The 21493-nt window shown below is 41.9% G+C and overlaps 1 protein-coding gene across 8 annotated transcripts in view; it reads left to right on the plus strand.

Annotated features, from left to right (window-relative positions):
- Tnr (tenascin R) overlaps positions 1-21493 on the plus strand; it is a 421034-nt gene that overhangs the window by 313271 nt on the left and 86270 nt on the right. The window lies entirely within an intron of this gene.

The raw sequence follows: 21493 nt of genomic DNA on the forward strand, positions 1-21493 counted from the left end.
CCTTACCGAGACTCCTGGACAGTAGCCGACAGCCCAGACAGATTGCCTTTGCTTCTCCACACACCATGTCTGTAGGAGACTCTGAGGTTCTTAGCTACTACAGTTCGCAGGCCCCAGAAGTCCCACACTGAGCCTAGGGGGGCATGTTGGATGCAGAAGAGAGTCAAAAATGGTACATTGCTTTTGATGTGCAATCTCATGTGGAAGAGCTCGGGCACCCATCAAAGTTTCACATTCTTCTTGATAGCAAAAATGGAAGAATAAATGGCAAAGAAGGAATAATGAAGTTTGTGAAGTATTTTTTATGAGGCTAATGTATCACTTGGCACCTACAAAATCCTATTTCACAGAAAGCAGAAATAGCAATGCACTATACAATATTGAAATTTACTTATTTCTCATGCAAAGAAGTCAAGATCTATCCAGGCCGAGGTTGGTTTTGTGAACACACATTATTATTGTGAACTCGGGTTCTTCCTATCTTCTCTCCTGTGTTGTTGATGTGTACTTTCCACTTGCAAGTCCTCTGGGAGTCCAAGATGGCTCCTACAGCTCCAGACATTAAGTTCATGACACCAGTCAACAACAGGAGGAAAGACAGTAGAAGGGCTAAGTGGGTGCAAATCCCATCTGGTCTGCTCCCTAGAAGTGTAACTTACATGCTCATACATATCGCTGTTCCTATCTTGATCACCTGTCCACTCCTAACAAGAAATAGTGCAGGCAATGAATGTCCCTACATATTATGTGCAAAGAAAGATGGGAATGAGTCTAGCAGCCTTGGCTCCAATTATGCTGCACTCAAGTGAGGAGGAGAGTGCACAAGTGGGGCCCATAACATCACAGTATAATATAACATGATATATCATTATTTAAAAAGTAAACTATGATAGTAGTAAACACAGGAGATGTGGACCCTAAAAAATGGAAAAGAAAAAAAGATTCAGGAGAAAAGAAAAAGAGAATGCAAGCGAGGAGAAAAGATTAAAGAAGGGTGGGAAAGACATTGAGGAAATAAGATTAAAAAGGAAAAATAAAGAGAAAGCTACAGAAACACGGAAGGAATGTGTTACTGAGATGTTGTTTGGTTACCCAAAACTGCCAGGCACTTTCTTATAAATTATATTTGCTATGTGGGTAAGATTTTGCTTTCTTTTTCTAGGGCTGTGTTTGTTTGCTGGTTTGTTTGTTTTGGTTTTCCCTGTGCTTTCCCAGCTTTGGGGTTCCCTGCTTCTTATACATTAAAAATATCCCAACTCCTTCTCCTATGCTGCCTAGAAAATAGGATCCAGATTCCTCTATCTTTGGGCCTCCTTGACTGTCAGCTTTCACCAGATCAATACTCAGAGACCTTTACCATAAATAAGGTTGGGGCATCACAAATGTTGACATTGCTGCTAAGTTAACTGACTCCTTCCAGACCAACCTCTACAACAGTATTCCCTGTGCTATACACTCCACCTATGGCACACAGCTCTTGCTTTAAGACACCTAGTCAGCAATCTCAGCCCCTCTCCATCTCTTTGTATAGGGTTCTCCATTTTTTTGTTTGGTTTCAACATGGTTTATTGGGGTTGGTGCTCAGAGAAGAGAGCTAGATTTGAGAGCGAGGGCAAGAGAGCAAGAGAGTGAGAGAGAGAGCAAGACAGAGCAAGAGAAAGAGGGGGGTTTCTCCATTTCTTACCCATGATTACTTCTTGTATTTTGACAGTTGTAGCAATGAGATTTCAAGTCTTGATGAAGATACATGTCTTGTCACCACCATCTATAGCTTTCAGAACAAGCAAGAGAATAGGGGTCTTCTTTGTGAGAGCTGGGACTAGCCAGTCTCCTTACTAGTTACCTTTCACAGAAGCAAGCATTTGTTTTCCTCAGCTTTGTGTCCTGGATTTTAGGAAACAGAAAATCATCATGATGGCTACCACTGTCCTATGTGACTCTGCCAGAGCATTGGATCCCCCTTTTCTGCCTGGGATCTACAAGAGATTCTACAATGGGGGGGGGGGAGCTTTCCTAGCTGTGTGAAGGGAAAAGATGCTGTACTGGTTGGTTTTTGTCAAGTTGAGACAAACCTAGCCATATCTAGAAAGAAGAAATCTTAATTGAGAAAATGCCTCCACAAGATTAGCTATAGGCAAGCCTTTAGGGCATTTTCTTCATTAATGATTAATGTAGGAGGGCCAAATAAACTCATACTCTAGGTCACAGTGTTTTATAGCCATAATAGAAACCCAACTAAGACAGATGTCACCCCAGTGAAATGATTTTTATTCTGAACCTTCCTATACTACTGAAGCAATGCGAGTTCAACCCTCCACAGTAGGAAGAGAAGAAGGGAGAATGAAAAGAGTGTGTAAGCTTGGGATTTAAGCTCATGTAGAATAACCCATGTTCTCCAGTCTTGAACATAATCATAACCATTGCTCTCTACACCTGATAGGAAACTAGTAATTCTTGTGAAACACGGAAATGAATATCTATTGTTTCTCAGCACCACACATCTGAGATGCAAACCCAAATAGCCTTTAAAATAACAAATGTGTACGAAAAACAGCATCCAAGGCAGAGCTTCAGATCCTGATATTTCTCCCAGTTGATTGATTCTCTGTTCCCTAAAGGTCCATTTGATAGAGTCTCTAAATGAAAAGCAGCTCGGAGAATGTCCATACTAAATGCCATGCAAATGAATACACAGGATGTAGGCCTTATGGGAACTTCACTCTTAATATAGGTACTCCGATGAGAAAAAGTAGGTGATAAGGTTAAACACCCCCCCAGTCCACATACACACCTGCAAAATAAGGAACCCCAGAGAGACTTCAAAATGCTGAGTAGAATTAAAATGAAATTTCTTCTCTTACGGAACAGTATATATTTTTGTGGCAAGATAAGAAAGCAACCTTTTTTCTGGTATTCATTTTTTTTTCCTTTAGCAGCATTTCAGTGAGCCTTCTTTTCTATATGGCACATATAAAGAAACTTTATCCAGAGACAATGAAAGGGAAGAAGAGAAAAATATTTGAAAGATTTAGGGGGTGAGAAACATGGCATTCTTCAGACACATAGGAAAAGTACCAACCAACATAGAAGAGGGATGGCTGTGGTCTGCAGGAGAGAAAACACGGGACCACTACATCACTACAGGAAGAATACAGCACTCTCAGTTCTCCAGCTAAGTTTCTTTACCTTCTAAGGCAATCCCCATACTATTCTCTAATTCCATGATTTAAAGTCTGTGTCCACTGTGCTACCCCATTCTTATGCCCATTTCATAGATGAAGAAACTTAAGCAAGAGAAGTCACCCAACCAGCAACTGCTGTGTTCAGGGTTCATTGTCATCCAAATCTTAAGTCTACTTAGTTAACCACTATGTGATGGTCACCTGCCATTTTCTGCCGATATTCATTATCCGTTTCCTCATCTACATCTTTTTTCTAAATCTGCACTTACATCTATATCTATCTTGCTGATTTACAAACCATGTTTGTATAGTTAGGGACTCTGATATCTTGTATAAAGAAATCTATTGAATTCTGTTGATTTCTCAGACGCTTAAATTTATTGGACCCAAGGAAGCCCCTTCAGGCACTTATTTTATTTTTGCCTGCTTGTTTGTTTGTTTACTTGGCCTCAATTAAGAACTAGCACTACAAAGGATTCTAAACCATTATGAAAAGTAACTTGCAAGGACTCAACCATGAAAAGTGACCTAGGACTTACACATGCCCAGGTTCAGCTGTTTTAGTTCTCCCAGTATAAATGGAGATGACTGAAAATCTAGAGGACAGTTGTTCATTTCCAGGGAGTAAACTGAATTTAAAGTAAGCTGGTAAGTATGGAAAACAATACCTTCTGTCTTTGGCTAACCAATTAGTTGCTTAAAGAACTAACAATGGATGACGGAAGAGCCCAATCCAAAATAACCTAAGAGTGCAGTGAGCATTTCCACACACACGAAATGCAGTGGATGATGGAAGGAAACATTTGAAATCCTGACAGAGAAGACTTGTGTCTGAATTACATTTTCAGCAACAGCTTTTAATTTATCCCCTGTCATACAACCACCGAGTGATGCTGTTCCTGGTAAGTGTTCAAACTATTTGCTGATTTAAGCAAATGTACAATCTTGAGCAATTTACTTAACCACCTGGAGCCTTAGTTTCCTCGATATAAAACAAAGATGATAGTAACGATGTCAACCTCCAGGGCTGCTCAGAAAATTAAGCCAGATGATGTATTTGTAAGCAAGTTTTAATTTTAAAGGCTGGTGTAAATATCAGCTGCTAGTCTTGTCATCATCAACAATAATAATCTTAGCAGCATTTGAAACACAGCCACAGTCGCTCCATAAATCCTCTTGGTGATGTCTCCAGTTCTTGAACAGAGAATAGGGGATGCTGGGTGGCATGGGCATGCAGGAATACACGAGCTATTTCACCATGCAGAAAGGGTAAAAGAAAGAGGAATAAAAGAGAGGCAACCCCTGACCAAATTAAGCTCCTGGTAGTAAAAAATAAGACACCCTCAAAAAATCTTTCAGAGAGCCAGTGAGATGCATCCTTGGGTAAAGGCACTTGCCACCAAGACTAAAGACCTGATCCCCAGGATCCATATAGTAGAAGGAGAGAGATGACTCCTCCCACTTGCTTTCTGATTTCCTCAAACATGCTGTGGCATAAGCATAAGCACAGGCACGCACATACATACATACACACACACACGCACACACGCACGCACCCACACACACTATAATTTTTAAAACCTTCAGTATCAACTCATTGATTTACTACTAGGACACAATTACTGCCTAAAAGTTTTTGCTCCCTGAGGTTTACTTGTAAAGGAAGAATTCCCTTCTTCTTAGCCTCTTCCTATCCTCATCCCCAAAGACACACAGGCAGATAGGGCATTTACTAGTAAACATACACTCCAATCCAAAGTTTATTCTGTTGCAATGCATTTTTTGGTGCTGGGATAAAGCTGCCTGGGAGTTGCAGCTTAAAAAAAAAGAAAGAGAAAACTTGTTGTCAGTACCTCATACCCCTGTAAACACCATGATAAGTCCTTGGCTCTCTCCCAAAATGTCTGCTACAGCCCTCCTGCTTCATTACACAACCACAAGCTCCGCAGGGCTCCTGGGCACTTGAAGTGACCTTTCTCCAAGTACATAAGATACCCACCATGTTCCAAAGACAGAAGGACAACAAAAGAAAATATCACCCTGGCCATTTTTATGTGTATTCTGTACCAAAATTTTATTCTAACTATATACTTTAGCAGTGTAAAATATATTATCAAAATGAATTGTACATGTTCACTTTTACCCACCTAGTTTGGCTCCTAGAGAATTGAAAGTTACATCTGTGACTCACAATCAATGGTTTGTACTATATGTTTATTGGACAACATTCTCCTGAAGAAAAGATTTTAAGATTTTGTGATATGTCCAAGAACCACAAAATCAATTTAGTGGACTAAAACTCGTATTTTTCAGAGAAGGACAGAATAAACGAAGGAAATTGAATTATGATGTTTAGTTAAGGAAAGACTCATTCTATGAAATTTTGGTTTCAATTAATAATATATATATATTATTTACATGTCAGCTATTACAGGTGAGTTAGCATATTACAAGGAAAGTGCATTTTACAGGCAATAGAACATAGATGTTTGAACATCCATTTTCTAAACTATCTGTGATGAGTCAAGGCTTCCTTAATCAATGAATTCTCAGATAAACCAAAGGACTAAGGTTTGTGTCTGGCTAGGGGGATTTAAAGAAAAGGCAGGCTAATGCTATAGCTTTCAAGTTCAACCCACGGAAACTATCCCACTTCCCTCAGGCTTGCACTAAATATCAGCAGAGATGCTCTTTTCTGTCTTTTAATCCATCTGTGAGTCACAAAAGTACAGAGGCTGGCTCAGAAGCAGCTGTAGCACCAGCATCCAACCTAGGCAAGCACCTACTGAAGCCCTGGTAGCTTATTCACCAAGCCAACACAACATTCCACCGTTAAGTTGCCCAGTAAGCATCTCATAAGCAAATTAGACCTTCAGTTACTGGTTTTATAAGTGGACATGATTTTACTGGTTTTATACATGGAGTTGTTTTTCTTCCTTCATAGCAGTCTCTGAAACAGTCCTCTGCAGACTATTCTCTCACAGTTCCAAATTCCCTGTCCCTTGGGGTAATTACATTTTTTAAAAATGAGGTGGTTATACCTTTCTGGGAGCTGAGTCTCACCAATCACAGCAGGCTCCCAAAACAGCTTCCTCTGGAGAGTCAAAGGCCCTGTTTCTAGTTGATAGAGGACCCAGCAGCAATAACCCCTGCCTCACAGGAGCAGGAGCTGAGGTCATCTAAGACAGTGGTCCTGACCTTACCCTGTTAAGGCAAGGCCACAGACGCCATGGCCTCCTGAATTGTGACAACTCACTTGCCCTCAGTGTTGCTTTGGAAAAGTTAGCAGCGGAGCCTTCTGTTTCTCGGCACAAATCTGTACTGAGGCTGAATAAATGCTAGACTTTACAAGTTCAAGTGCAGGGGCAGTAGGCAATCCATGGGGAGAAGGAGGGTGGACAGGGCTCATTGTTCCTAACTGCTGCCATTGTCACTGGGAGATATTTCCCTAGTTTGGAAGGACACTTCTTCGGGAACTGAATAACAAGTTTTCCCCAAAATTAATTCTGTCCCCATGCCCATAAACGACCCAAGATGTTTGTGTTGAGCATGCCTGGTTAGAAAAAGCTCATTCAGACTGAGTCCCACCAAGCACCTGGAAGGGACCTTGCCAGATGGGCTCCAACATTTTTTTTTTTGGTTCTTTTTTTCGGAGCTGGGGACCGAACCCAGGGCCTTGCGCTTCCTAGGTAAGCGCTCTACCACTGAGCTAAATCCCCAACCCCATGGGCTCCAACATTTTTAAGAGTGCATATTTCATGGTGGTCCCTTTGTAAATGCTTAATATCCATTATGTATTAAATGATTGAAATAACCATGTGAGATAAATGCTAAAATTTAGGTGAGAATCTAAAAATATACCACTTGCACACAACTATGCAGTCAGTACAATTTGACTAGACTTCAAGCCTATACCATACCCAAACCTCAAGCTATGGCAATATCATGTCTCTTCGAGTAGTTTTTATTTAAACATTTTGAAATATTTTCCTTTTTAATTAAAATATAAATATAAGATTTCCCCCTTTACTTTTTTCCCTAGAAACTTCTCCCCTGTGCTCCATTTGCTCCCTCTCAAGTTCATGACTACTTATTCTTTGTTATTGTTGCATATATGTATTTGTATGTGTGTATACACATGTTCACCTAAATATATAAATACAACCTTTTTCATCTGTTTAGTGTATGTATGTAAATAAATTATATGTATATTATTTCTGGGCTGGTTACTTTTTGTTGAATAACTAATTAGGGGACTCATTTCTGAGGAAAACTATTTCTCCCACCCTTGGGAGCCATTTGTTGTTTGCATTCTTTGTCTGGTGTTGGAGCTCTATGAGATTTCCCCTCCATGTTAGCAGGAGCTGATTAGATATATCATTTGTAGATGGGCTTCCAATCTTTACTTGCTCTCTGCATTTTGGCCAGTTGTAGTTTTCTTTAATGATACCTGTGTTGCAAAGAGAAAGTTACTTGATGAAGGGTGAAAGCTACAGTTATCTATGGGTGTAAGGATAAATGTTGATGATGGCGGGTTCTCCTCTAAGATCTATGGCCATACTAACCCTGCTAGTTGGCTGAGTTTCCAGTACTAGGCATGATTCCCCACCTTGGCACAACCTTAATACTATTTAGACAGCTGTTGGTTACCACCAAGATGTGAGTGCCACTATTGCACCTGTGGGATTATTTTAGCATTCTGGGTATTAGTGTGGTCCACAGGTGTCATAGCTAAGCAGAACTGTTGCTTGCTTTCCTCCCTTGGCACCTTTCATAGAACCTTTTGGCACTATGAAAGCTAGTCCTCAGAAAGAAGGCTTTCAGGTTAAATCCAGCTCACACCCTCAGAGTCCTATATCCAAAGTAAATGGTGTCTTCAGCAATAGAGGCTTGCCTTCAACTCCTGGGAGGTTGAATCAAGGGCAACAGAAATACCCTATATTATTGGGGAGTCTTTTGGACACTACTGAACAATAACTCAAAAGGGGCATTCTTATACCTGGTACTGTAGTTCTTGTTAAATAGTTGATCACTCTTGGGGGATGGGGGAAGCAGTATTGTCAGCCCAAGTGAGCTGAGTATTCTAAAATCAGGTCTTTGAAAAATGCTTTAACAAGCCTGAGCCCGGGGGAGGGGGGTGTTTATAGCATGTAGGGTGAGAATGTTCTCATATTTTCTCTAAGAGATCAGAACTCATGCTGTCCTGGACAAAGGGACGTTGGAATATGGATATATTACTTCCAGAGCACTTGAGTTTGCCTTACCCTCTGGGGTCTTGGAAATGGCATTTGTTGCTTTGTCTCTAAGTACTCAAAGATCTTTCTGAGCACATCTTCTATCCTAATGAGCAGTTCCTGCCTCACTTAGATATACTCCATTCTTTCTAACTCCCTTCAAACCATTCTTCTCTGTGAAACCGATGGCCCAGGGTGGAGAATGGGATCCCAGGAACTCTCTCCACTGGCCTCTGCCTGCTGTTGTTTCCATTGCTGCTTCTTCAGACCCTCAGTTCCAACTGCCCAAGGACACCGCTACTCAAGTTAAGACAGAAAGGACAGAGTCCAAAGCAAACATGCCTTACCCTCTACAGGCTTTCTCTACATACCTGGTACATTATGTTGATTGGACCTACATATTGGGTTATATAGCATAGCTATGGATTTGACATAATTTCATACATATTTTCTTCAATAAAAAGAAGTGTAGAAAAGCTTGTTACTCTACCAGTACTTGCCAAAGCTTTATAACTTGCACAAGTGTGTGTGTGTGTGTGTGTGTGTGTGTGTGTGTATGTGCTGCCAGATAGGGAAAATGGAAAAATCATTCTCTTGCAGAGATCTGTGTAGCTTTCCACTGCTGTCTGATCTACCCTAGCTTCTGTCTGATCTGCTGGGTGCTCAGCTCAGCGTGGATACTGATACAAAACCAAGGTTCTAAGACAACCTCCCAAAGCCCAGCATCAATAGGCAATGCTTCCTTAAAGATAGTAACCCCAAAGAATTTTCTAGTTTGAACTATCAATTGCCATGAGGGCACTATTTCAGTTATGGAAATAAACACAGTATGAAATACAAAGAAATACATTCCACTCAATGATTTTGACTGGGCCAGAAAACTAAAAACGCAACCTTTTCTATATGGTGCTTTTATTTTATAATGAATATGTATTGTTTGTCTAATCAGATTTATCCTTTAACAACATAATCACACTGATTCAACTTTATGCCATTGCTGCCAGGATTCTGACTCCCAAGGTCTACAGTGTTTGACTGGCATGCACATACCTTGAACCCCTTGACTTGTAGAGTTCCTACACTGGTTGCCTTGGGGTCCTACCTCTTACTTTGAGTTCTGATCCTGCTTTCATCCAACTCTGTGAGTATTAATTAATCCCAGCACCACCTTGGATTTGCTACATTGTTGTCTCATGCCATTTTTTTGTTGTTATAAAAAAAATTTCAAGATGAGAATGAAAGTGTACGCGGCTAACAGTGAAGGTGGCTAGGACGTCCAAGAGCAGAGATGAGGTATCTGCTGGCATTTGCTGTGAGCCTCTTGCTACATTGTCACCCAGGTGTCTCAGAAAGTTTGTTAGCTCCATCTCTCTTCCACTTCTTAAAAAGGTAGCACTGCCATCATGGGAGGCCAACCCTCATAACTTCATCTAATACTAAACCTCCCAAAGCCCTAGCTCCATGCTAATGTGGGAACTAAGTTTCCAAAGTGTAAATTGTAGGTGATCGCATTCAAACCAGAGCACATCATCCTCCTCAGTCCTACCTAGGATCACACTCTCATCCAGCAAACCTAAGGCATGGAACCTTGATGCTTCCCTCTAAGGCCTAACATGCAATTGCTATACCTGAGTGAGTGAGTAGCTTTAACTCCAGGTGCTTTATGGCTTCTTAAAGCCCCATTTCAGAAATCATAGAGCCCAAGAACAGCCAATGAATAATTTAGGAATCTTTGGATTTCCTAAGGGATTGTGGTCTTGATCTATACTCCAATTGGTCCCACGTAGACCAAGGAGGGATGACTGCTCCTGGGGGTTGTCAATCATCTATCTGCATGAAATCATGTTCCTTCACTTATGGGCCAGGAAGCACCACCACAAATGGCACCAAGGGATTTGTCACACAAAGTTACCCAAGTGTCCTCAGCTCTGCTCTGCTCAGTGGAATGATTAATTTAGCAGACAGATGAGTCACTGTCCCGTTTGCGTGTTCTTTAATGCTGAGAGAATGAGGAGGAAAAAAATGACTCCACAGCTGGATGTCCCAGAATGAACCTCTGACGTGCAAATCAATGGAGAACACGTGTTCTTTCATTTTTATCTGCTAACAGTTGATCTCACCTTACAATCAATTACACACCACACTCTAGTTTGTATAATAAAATATTCCCATAAACATTTGACTCCCCATAAAGTCAGCCCCACTTCACAAAGAAAGTGAGAATCAAAATTGTCACGTGACTGCCCAAGCTCATGAAACCATATATGAAAATGACAGAAGACACAGACACTGGGTCTCCAAAGCACAGTGTCCTATCCACCAGATAGGTTTCTCTCCAAAACCTCCCTGAGATGGTCCCTTGGAGGGACTCATCCACAACCATCTAGCAGACAATTAGCCTCCATCAAAGCCAAGGGCAAAGGAGACAGCTCACTCCTTGTTTCTGAGAAGTAAGTAAATCTATGGGAGACTGACAGGGTTCAGTAATCAAAGAAACAAGCCTTTCAGCAAAGATGGACATCTGATGGGTAAAGACAATTACGAGATGTGGGCAGTTGCCAAGGTCAATAATAAGCCACAATGTGGCAGGCAGCAGCAATCAAAACAAAAGTAAGGGTGGAAGACCTGTAATCCTGGAGCTTTCAGTGAGAAAGCCTGAATCCAGGTCTGTAGGACATTCCTCACCCAGAGAGTGCTGACAGCTAGCAGGACAATATGTCCTGGTCCTTTCAGGCTACCCACACTCCAGAGCATCCTCCCCCAACCCCTTGTATCAGGGCAGAGAGGATCATTTTAAGAAACCCGAGCATCAGGAAAGACATATCGGTGAGGATAGGTGGGATACCCTAGTAGGTAAGTCTGACGGAAACTATACCACATGCACAGTGTATAAGAGAGTGGGTAGGGAGGCAATATATCAGACCTAAGGTGCTGTGCCAGACGCTGGGATAAAAGATACCTCGTTTATTGCTCCGCCCTCTAGGGAGCTTTCCTTCAGGGGAAACAAACAACTCTGCAGATAGCTGCTATGATTAGTGTAGTAACAAGTTCCGCTGGAATTCAGGAAAGGAAATGATTGTCACATTTAAAAAAAATATTGAAAGACTGCTTCTCAGCACACAGGAGCATCACTTGATACACGAAGATGTTGGGGTAAGGTGTTGGAATCTCGATTCCCATGTCTAAGGGTTTTGTGATTTCTGTAGGCAAATCACTTAACCTTCCAGTAGTTCCAGGTTTTGTTTTGTTTTTTCTTTTTTCAGCTGTTAAATTGGGACAATAAAATGGTTTATGCGTTGCTGTTGTGGTGATTAAATGAGCAAGTATATTAAGACCTTTAAGGCAGATAGGCACCTAGACTTTGCATGTATCAGTCAAAGCCCTCCCTCCCTGTTCATCATAGGTTCTTCACAGGTATTGCAGGACGGTAGAATCCATTGCAGGTTTTGAATCCAGCAATCCTGTCTGATAGATTTTCCTGGAAGGTGATGAGGATTTTCCCTTCCTAAATCAAATGCAAAACCAGCTACCACTCGGAGGGCTTCAGTCTTCTAGGCAAAGCCCAGTGATTTTATTATTTTAGAGAAAAGCAATAAATATTCATTGCTAACTTAATACTGTAGATTTTTCTTGCAAATCAAAAGTTTGGATCGTTCTGGGTACATTTGTAGATCTAGGCGAATGGGGGTATAATATTTCCGAATAATCTAAAGACATATCACTGCCTATTTCCTAATTCTCATCAAATACAATCCCTGATACATAAGGCATAGAAAATTGTCAGAGCCATTTTGGAAAATAGCTCACCTACCCTGGGCTTTTCACTTAGTGAATCAAGCGGGTTCCTTGCTCAGCAGAGGGAATGCTAGTCTAATGACTTCCCAGCGGGAGTCCTGTTTGACAATGCAAACAAGGATCGAAAGGATAGCTTTTCCCCAAACTCCCAGGAAGGAAAGCACTCAAAGAGTTGTTGCTAGGGAAATCTGCAAGCCTCTCAGAGCATAGTTCTCCAATCTGGAACAGAAGTGTTAAATAAATTCCTCTGAGAGAAAAAGGAGGTGACAAGGTTGCCCTCTGCTCCAGAGATGTACATGGATCTAACCATTTAAGCCTCTTTCAATGGCCACTGCACCACCATGGCTGGGATTTAGAGTCCACATTAAGTAGCCCTTTTCTCACCCCATCCGAGTCCCCTGTCCATTCAAGCACCTAAGTATCCTGACATCAGAGACAGTGAACTCTGAAGTTGTTTTGGTTTTTTTTTGTGTGTGTGTGTGTGTGTGTTCTTAATTTAGAAGACACTTTCTTGCAGAGACATAAAAACAAATAAGATTGTGGTTTTGGTTTTGGTTTTTGGTTTTTTGTTTTGTTTTGTTTTGTTCTTTTAATGTCACCGTGTTTTTCTAGTCTCCCTATGAGGCAAACAACTTCATAAAAGACAGGGACTACATTTCTTTTCCGAGAGTGAATTTATTAGAAATAGCAGAGATTGCCCTCAGAAAGCTGGGTTTCTTTGGCCGTAATTTTGTGACTTGTTATTCATAGGAATAATTTCTCTCTTACCCATCTGTGAAAAGGAACAAATCACTTATGCCATATCAGTAGAAGGACCAACCAGGTTGATGTGTAGGAAAACAGTTTGAAAATTTGTAAGGAGCTCCACAAATGCCAGATGTTCTCCTCTGACTCATGTGAATGGTTTTCCAAGGGGTGAAAGCAGAAAGATCAATGTGAGAGAAAATGTTGGGACCTTTTACAGCCCATGAATCCTGCTCTCTGCTACAAGGAACCATGTCCACTGTTACGTTAGTTGAAGGCTGTTGGTAAAATGAAAATGTCACTGTTATTTATGGTTTAAGGCCTACCTCTTTCCAAACAGGTTTTCAGAAGGCATTAATTTAACGCCAGTACCGTCTCTGCTATTACTTTGGCATTTGACTAACAGAAGAAGGGAGGAACCATGGAAGAAATGAGTTTTTAGCAGAGACAAGCTAGGAACAAACATCTGGGTTTAAAAGCCCTTCCCAGCAGGCCAGGCACCTGCATGAAAGTGCAGAGACAAGCTCTGGCCATCTATGGCCAGTAGGTGAGGGCACTGCATACAGGTCTATGGCTGACAGAGGCTGAGCTGTTGCCATCTGTAAGTTCCCAAAGGGAAAGGGGGGCTGAACAAGAAATCACAGGAACAGTGATGTCAGCAAGACACCACCTCATAACTAAATGGTCAGTTCTTGTCTTTGTTCAGATCAAGTACATTTAAAAACCCACTGTTATACAATACATACCCTGGGTTTAATGGTTAATAAAAATGGCATTTGAATTCCTCAGGTGCCCCCTAACAATAATGAATAAAGAGGATACACTGTCCCTTCATGGAGACCAAAATGCTTTTGATCTGAAAGTTAGTGGGAGAAAAGGAATTAGGTATCCTGAAAAACCATGCCCTAAAATAATGGGGAAGGCTAATTCTGAACCTTAAAGTTAACTGCAATTTTAAGAAACCCCTTTTTCAGTTTAGAATTTATCTTTGGGGCCAATTGTAAGTACAAATGTCACTGAATTTCTTAACCATGTCAAGCTCTAGAAAAAAATGCTAGTGGTTCATTAGTCCCACGGACACAGAAAGAGTATACTTATTTATTGCTTATTTTAAAGTTAATTTATTTTTGTTAGCTCACACAAATTGTATGAAAGGGTTCCATTAGGACATTTCATGTTTATATATAATTGATTATATCATCCCTGGTTACTCTTTCTCATCCCTGCCACCCCCATTTTCCTTCCCCTTCCATGTTCCTGATAGTGACCCCTTTAGTTCCACATCCTGTTCCCCTCCATCTCCTGCATAGGAGAAAGCACATAAAATAGTTGTCTTTGTGACACTGACATATCTCACTATACTTGATGATCTCCATTTCTATTAATTTTCTTACAAATGGCATGATTTTATTCTTTTTATGGCTGAGTAAACCTTCAGGCAATTTTCTGAAGATACCAACCAAGATGATCCAACATCAGAGTAACCCTTCACCTCTGAAAATAGACACCCTAAATATCCCACAACCCCAGAAACCATGAGTATTGTCTTGCTAACTCTCTACACCTCTTATTTTGTCTCTTTCATTTGCCCTTCCTCTCCAAATTTTTAGTATTCTTCAAGCCCCAGTTCAAAGGTCACCTTTCCTATTGACCTTCCTATAGTCTTATAGTGAGTCAGAGGCTGCCTCCTGCTGAATTTCCTGTGACTAACATGGTACTCACCATGGTCTGCTGTGTATCTTGCCTCACACTCCTCTAGCTAGCCCCTGGCATCTCAGATGGATCCTAACACAGTTCCTGGCATGCGACCAACATATAACTAAATTTAATTAAGCAAGTTGTGTGCTATACACCACTAATTTCAGAGCTTCTTCAAATTTCAAGTAGGAAATGATTATGTTATTTCATACACTAGAAGACATACTTCACCTGCTTGTAGTCTCTGGGTCAGGATGGTGCTATTTCATGCTCTAAAAGGCATAATTTACACAATAAAGTTCAATAACTCTCATAGACCACTACAGCCAAACTTTAATAAGTTGCCACTGCCAACATTCAACTCAACTGCAGAAACTAATAGTGAGCCAAAGTGGGTATAATTATTTGGTTCCTGCTAGCAAGATCACCTCCAATAGAGCTATGTCATATAATTGGAAACAGCATGAATTTGATATGTGAACTTGTCATCCTGTAGTTTTTGAGCAGATGAATTTGTGTGCTGTTCTGGATATAGGTAAATATCATTTTTAAAGGTATCTTCTCTTAAGATTTGATTTTCTAAAGAGTTTTGCTGTCATAAAAATCAAGCAATAAGTTCCTATAGTTACATTTATACTTATTAAGAGTGCAATCCCAGACTGACCTTTAAGACCCTCTAGTCCAACGCATGAGACTCTGGAAACACCATTAATTCATGGCTGGCCCCTTTTCTCAGAGGCACACACAGGCACACAGGATTTTGAGCCTTTATGAAGAAAGAAGCTGATCCCTTTGGAGGCAGATGTCCTTACATCTAGCTTTTTTCTCCTTGCACTACCATTCTCCAACCCTTATGTCTAGACTGAGACACTCTTGTTTCTGGAAGCCATCTCCCACACTGACCTCTACTTGATTTGGAATACTTGTTATATTTAAAATAGTCAGTTTACCACACTAAAATAGAGTGCCTCATCTTGTTCCTCAGGCTCATATGTGTCTGGTCACCTCCACTAGATTGTAAGCTCCATGAGGGCAGAGACGGTGTCTTATATTCTAGAGCAATCATTCAATTTGTTTTGAGAGGAGTCTTAGACAGGAATCAGAAACCATAAGTTTGGGGTGCAGGCCAGCTAGCCATCTCTCTTGCAATAAAACTTTCTTCACAGTTTGTTAAATGGAGAGAAGAGAAAGATGAAAGGTGATGTGGGTCTTCAAGAAGAATAATTGAACAGCAAATGGTGACACGCTGTTCTCCAAGCTGAAGAAACACAGATGAAAAATAGTCATTAATGATAAAGAAAGGTCAAGATCTTGAAAGAACCAAGATGGCTAAGATTAATTAGCAATCCATTATTTATGCCCCACCCATTTCTAAAGGATGAGGGCAACTGATGGGGGTGGGAGGCCCTACCTCTGGTACTCAATTAAGAACCAAGCTGTTCTTCGGGTGTCTCTACCTTAATGTGGGTGACTGTGCAAAGCCACAGAAGACTTAAGCCTCACCTATAAGACAGAAATAATCCTATCATCTGCTGCAAGCATCAAATGGGGCCATACATAATATAGAATTGTCAGTTGCTCTACAGATGTTAAGAATTCTCCAGAGTCGACAAAATTGGATAAATTCTTTCCTAAATAGGATATCTATCTAAGAAAAAAAAATCACAAAAACCCTAAGATCATACATCATAAAATTTTGCAACTGAAATTACCAGGCAAGATTTTCTGTCTTGCCACAGTGGCCAGAACAAAATGTGTCCCCAGTAATAGATTTTGCCCTGCCCTGCCATTTGTGTTTTGATGCTGGGATTCAAACCTAGATGACCTCCGCATCACTTGCACTTCCAGTCTGGAGACTTTGATCACTCTCTGTATCATCCCCTTGATTGCTATTCAAGACCCCATTTTTTTGTTTCAGATGAAGTAGTAGCTGCCTGGGAAGGTCAGGGCAATTAGCGTTCTCCCAGATAATACAAGATGGAGCCAGGGGACAAGAGCAGCAGCAGATTCCCCTCGCAGACACTATAATACCTGTAATCCATGCTGACACGAAGCCCAGTACATAGAGGGCTCTAGACATGTGACAATAGATGAGGGTGGCTCCATTAGACATTACACCAAAGATTCTTCCTACGGATTCCCTTATGTGAATACATCAAAGTGCACGTTATTAGGGACACCGGGCTGCCAGCCCCAGTGGATGGTAACACCTCAGTCAGGTCCAGTGTTATCATCTTACTCAACCCACAGTCCTTCTGTAAGCTCCTGGCCAGCCATGGAGTCCTGTCTGTGGGGAGTTTTCTGCCCTCAGGTTCTTTTCAGAAATCTGACAGGCCCAATAAAGGCCCAGTGCTGATGGAGACAGCCAGTTCTGCCTTCTCCCAACAGCCCAGCACTGTCTCCACTGACACAATGGGGCCGGCTGTAATCATATTACACCCTCGTCTTTCATAATTACCCTCTTTCCCTGAGTGACAGAGCATCCCAATGGCAGAGCAGGAACTATTTTTAAGCTAATTCTAACTTACAGGGGGAAAAAAAAAGCTCAAGTGTCATTTTCCCATAGATACGCTACTGGTTTATAAATCACCCCTAGGTTGGCAGAAGCTCGGAACTCTAAGCAGAACACTGGCTATCCACTCCCAGGGGAATGCCCTCTCCCTGCCCACCCAACCCCTACACACTCATTCTCTCCTGTTTTCACCCTGAGGTCTCCCTGATACACCCCATCATCTCTGACCAAGGGGAAAAAAAAGGGAAGGGGGAAAAACCAGAAGCCTCTTGGCTCCTGGCTACCTCTCTCCCTCAATCTCTGTCTCTCTGTCTCTCTGTCTCTCTGTCTCTCTGTCTCTCTGTCTCTCTCTGTCTCTCTCTGTCTCTCTCTCTGTCTCTCTGTCTCTGTCTCTGTCTCTGTCTCTCTCTCTCTCTCTCTCTCTCTCTCTCTCTCTCTCTCTCTCTCTCTCTCCATCTTCCCTCCACTCCTGTCCCCAACCTCATCCCAGCTTCTGTAGTTCTTTCCTTCCTTCAGTGTGTCTGTAAAAGCTGATGACTCATAGAATATTTCATCATAACCTTCAAAGATCCCTGCAGTGTGAAGAAATAAAGCCAGAAGAGGATGTGGGGGAAGGGCAGGGAAAGAAAAGCCATGTCAGAAGGACTTTAAGTAGTGCAAGAGGCTTCCATCCAGCTAAGGTGACTTGGCCTCCTCACAGACCTCCCTAGAGACAAGTGAGCACCTCATTAACTCCACACTAAATCAGCCTTAAGGACGATCCTGTTATCCACCTCTTACAAATTGCTCGGAGACACCTCTGGTACGGGCCATGATAATTATATTGATAAGGAAGCTGGAGCAGAGGAAATGAATCAATAGAAGTGCGCGATTTCTTGAGTATCAATCTATTGAGTTACAGCAACTCCTTCGAAGTCTCATTTGTCCCGTCATTGGCCATCTATCTTGCTTAGGACCGTTAGAGTGCCATTGAACCTGGGGTGTATCATCTACCCCTAGGGATCAGCCTAACTGTGGAATTGCTGCCGGTTTCTCTTGCTAAGCAGGTTTCTTGATAGTTCCTCCCCTGTCTCCCCTTCTTGGCTTTCTTTCTCTGATTCTCCTTCTTTTTCCACTGCCTGAATATACTAGGCAGCTACAGTAAAATAACATCACAGGGTGGGCAGTTTATACACAAGAGAAATTCATTTCATACTATTTTAGGGGCTAGGAAGCAGAGAACAAGGTGTTAGCAAATCCTGAGTCTAAGAGCCTATTCTCTGGCTCGTATGAGGTGCACACCTTCTGGCCATGCCTTTACATGGTAGAGGGACTGAGAGGTCTCCCAAGAGGATCTTTTATAAGACCACTGATCCTATTTATTGGGGGCTATGCCCCAGGACCCCAAATATTGTGACTTTGGGTGTGAGGATTTCAACATTAAGTTTGTGGAGGTGAGAGGGGAGTGCAAACATTACGACTACAGAGTTCCTGTCTCCTATCACTAGTCTATGTCATTAACAGACCCTCTGAGTTCCAGATTTGACTCTTGCTAGTTTGTCTGACCACCGTCTGACACGTAGGCAGAAATAAGGAAGAGAGGAGCCACTGAGTCATCTTTAAAGAAGAGGGATTGTCTGCTAAGACTGAACCCCCAGTTGTTGGGGGAGGGTGGTAATGGGGGGAGGATGGGGAGGAGAACACCCATATAGAAGGGGAGGGGTAGGGGTTAGGGGGATGTTGGCCCAGAGACTGGGAAAGGGAATAACAATCGAAATGTAAATAAGAAATACTCAAGTTAATAAAGAAAAAAAGAAAAAAAAAAGAGGGATTGTGCACATAGTTTCAGTGTGTGCCCAGCACTTTACACCAAAAGCAGGGCGTGGTTTTCAGAGCTGGCGAGGCCCCTCAAAAGAAGACAAAGCCATCTAATGCAGTATTCCCAGGCATAATGCAGCAGGCTGGGTCTTCCTGGGAATTTTTACAAAACTCTGCTCACCACCATTATTAAAAATATAGACAAATACATCCTCCTGCGGAACGACCAGCATTCTCAGTAACAATGAGGGGTAGGAGACAGGAGTGGAGAATGAAGCCAGGCAAAAGAAGCTTTGGGTGACAAAGGAAGAAAAGCCACTTTGAGCGAGTTCTTGACATAACTTTGGAAAAAGCCAAAGGCCCATTTGGTGAGCACGTACTTCACATACCTTGGCTGCTGCCCTCTTCTGCTAGAGCTGACTTTGGCTAGCTAGAGCCTTCGTTCCCTATACCCCAGCCCCTCTTCTGCCTTATTTTAGAAAAGCAGCTTAAGAGGTGAGCAGACCACCAGTGGTCCGGTCAGTGGTGACTTGTCACCCCTGAACTTCAGAGGAAATTCCGAGTACAAAGAGAAATGAGAAGGTGTCAAGCAAGCCAAGGTCTGGCTCTCTGTGGAATGGCTAGCTGAACCAGGCAGGTTTAAAAGCTACTTCTGTTCCTTCTCTAGTAGCAAAGTTTACTGGTGGAGATTTTTTCCCTGATGCTTGAGTCAAAGTGGAGGCTGGGCACTTATAAATCAAAAGCCATCAGAAAAGTTTTCCCCCAAGGAAGAGAGACTGAAGTAATTTCAAGGGAAACAGCCTGGATTTGTGGAGAAAACATTAAACTAAAAGTCACGGCTGTCAAGAAGCCCTAAATCTGAACCCGGGAGAAGAGGGTGTTGGTAATATAAGAGCGAGTCTTTTCATGAGAACAGTATGTGGCTGCTAATTAAAGCTGGCTGAAGAGCAGCCGTGAAGACCCAGGCTCCAGTCAGCAAGATCTGGGTCTAATAGCAACTCCTCTATTCATTAGCTATTCAGTATTGGTCAAGTTACTTGGCCTTTTCTGATGCTCATTTTCTCCATCTAAGAAAGAAAGAAAGAAAGAAAGAAAGAAAGAAAGAAAGAAAGAAAGAAAGAAAGAAAGAAAGAAAGAAAGAAAGAAAGGAAGGAAGGAAGGAAGGAAGGAAGGAAGAGAGAGAGGACCTACCATCACAGGATATCACCACAGGAGCTTACCTGTGTCCATAGCAAACTAGAGTGATTGGTGTCTCCTTTATATGTGTGGATGCCCCCATTCTGATTGGTTACTTCCCCCAGACCACAGTTGTGCCATAAATATCTTGAATATTACTCCTCTGTAGCTTACAGATGTTGTTGCAAGAATATATAACGTAGCATATAGCTTGTTCCAATTACTCCCGATATATTTTTTTAATAGGTTGAGTCTTGTCTTCTCATTGTGTCTGGATTGAAGTCCTAGTCAACAGCATCTCATGATGTGGCCTACTTGGAAGAAAGTTCATTTCAGATATGGTTAGCTGTGTTAATTATGAGGTCAAGCAGGAATAGGCTGTAGCTCCAGTTGAACACAACAGCATTGTCTCAGCATGGCCATGCAAAGACTCAGATATCCAGGCAGACAGTTTGCACTGATACATCTACTAGGCAGGAAACACCAAGGCGTACAGTACAAGGCGTACTTAGAAAGAGGCACAAACAGAGTCACTCAGAGCCCTGGGGAAGAGACAACCTTGAGGATAACTTGATTTTGAAGTGCTGCTGTTCTCAGCTGCCCTTTTACTGGATTCTGTTATGGAAAGTCTAAGAAACCGACACATTGTGAAAGTTAGTAGATTCCTAAAAACCCACTAAAACTATTACTTTGTAAAATACTGGGAAAGGGTTTACCATTGATTTTAGTCCTGTTTATTCTCCTCTGGTGAATGAAAACCCTTCCTCAGAATTCTCAAAATGTTTGGCCTGTACCTGGATACCTCTGGTGACCAGACAGACAAACACTACCCACTATCACAGACACTTAGCTTACCCAACTAGGAAAGCTATGGTTTACATTTGGAAACTACCTCTTCAGGCCCTTGTGCATGTAAAAGTCCAGTCTCTTAGCACCAGCAGCTCTTTAAACAAACTCATTGGACAAATCATATTCTGAACATCAGTTTCAGCAAATGCAGTTCTAGAATGAATAACAACTTCCTCCTCCTCCTCTTCTTCCTCCTCTTCCTCCTCTTCCTCTTCCTCCTCTTCCTCTTCCTCCTCTTCCTCCTCCTTCTCTTCCTCCTCCCCCTCCTCCTCCTCCTTCTCTTAACCTAGAGAGAAATCTATTAAGATCCATGCCCATGTTATCCATGGGTAGACTAAATTATGTGTGAGAAAAATCAATCCCCAAAACCAAAAGCTGTGCTACAATTAGACTAGCATGGAAAGAGGGTCTCTGTTTCATGCAGTCACTTAGAGACCCAGAGTAATAGAACAGCCACCATCTTGCATACAGCTAGTCATCACAGAAGGCAAAATCTTCAAGCAAGT

Source organism: Rattus norvegicus, chromosome 13 (genome assembly GCF_036323735.1).
Source record: "Rattus norvegicus strain BN/NHsdMcwi chromosome 13, GRCr8, whole genome shotgun sequence".
NCBI lineage: Eukaryota > Metazoa > Chordata > Mammalia > Rodentia > Muridae > Rattus > Rattus norvegicus.